Raw genomic sequence first — 1,398 nt, 5'->3', positions numbered from 1 at the left:
TTTTTTTCATAAATTAGTGGCTCTCAACTAAGGACAATGTTGCTCTCCCTGGGAAAACTTCACAATGTCTAGAGACACTTCTCTTTATTAAAACTGGGAACACTCTTCACTTCTAGTAGGTAGAGACCAAGGATGCTGCTGAACATTCAATAACACAGGGACTGCCCTCCACAGCAAAGAATTATTCAACCCAAAGTGTCAATAGTGCCAAGGTTGAGAAACTCTGATTTAATTATATGTATTAATTTACTATAGTAAATATGGGTCATTGGTATAATAAAGATAAAAATTACCAAAAGAAAAAGCACTGCATAAAGTTGAGAGAAGAGTACACTTAATAGATAAATGTATTAAACTTCAAAAGATGCAAATTCATTTACACATTTCTCTGAGATTTTGAATTTACAAATGTTCTATTGTGAAAACTTTTGTAAGTTATACTGTTCTTTTAATAATATTCTTTTTGGGGAGATAAATATTAAACAACAAAAAAATATGGTAAATACAAACCCAAGTAAGTTTGTTTTAAAGCTGATCTATTCAAATAACATTTAAAAATCTCACTCACTTTGCATTTTAGTATCTCAGAATGAACGCTCATTTTAGTTCTAGATCTTTAATTGGAGTAATATAATTTGTTGCTGGTTTTCAAAGAGCATGTATTTCGTGGATATGCCACCCAGTTTTGTTCAACATATGGAACTTAACTTTTCCTATAATATGAGTTGTAATTATTGATGACGTTTTTCATGTTGTTGTAAGTCTCCTTAACTTTGAAGTGCAGTGTCTAAAATTCTAGTATTTGAAAGTACGCCACATTTTGTTCCAGTAATGAATATCAAACAGTATGTTGATCTATACTGAGGTGTTTCATGAGGGTGAAGCTTGCTATTTAGAAAGAGGCATTGTGTAAGGACCATCAGCACCTCAGAAACATGGCTGGTTAAAGGCAACATGTCAGAACTTTGCCTCCTGAGTATACAAAAAAGCATGTCCCAGGCAGCTAACAGTTCTTCCCTAACTGTAAGAGATTGCTGGAGGGGGCTGCATTCTGCTCAACGTTGTCATCCTATGAGTGCTCAGGTTGCAAATATGGCTGGTGAGCTTCAGGTTCTTCTGAGTCATTTCATCTTTGGAAGCCAAACCTCTTCAGGACCACTGTCGCAGAATACACCATTTTAAAATAGAGCTTGGAAAATGTAGCTGATTAAGTTGAATTCAAATGTTTCTCTAACATCTGCTCTTCCCTGGCACCATGGCAGCTGCAGGGATAACACGGATTAAAGAGACAATATCCTCCTCTACTCAAGGAATGTAATCCAGACATGCTTAGAACTACTCACTTGAACTGGACAGGACTTGGAGAAGTGATGCAACTTTCCACTTTTCTTTTCTTTT

Source organism: Mandrillus leucophaeus, unplaced genomic scaffold (assembly GCF_000951045.1).
Source record: "Mandrillus leucophaeus isolate KB7577 unplaced genomic scaffold, Mleu.le_1.0 Scaffold210, whole genome shotgun sequence".
NCBI lineage: Eukaryota > Metazoa > Chordata > Mammalia > Primates > Cercopithecidae > Mandrillus > Mandrillus leucophaeus.
This window is presented reverse-complemented; position numbering follows the sequence as displayed.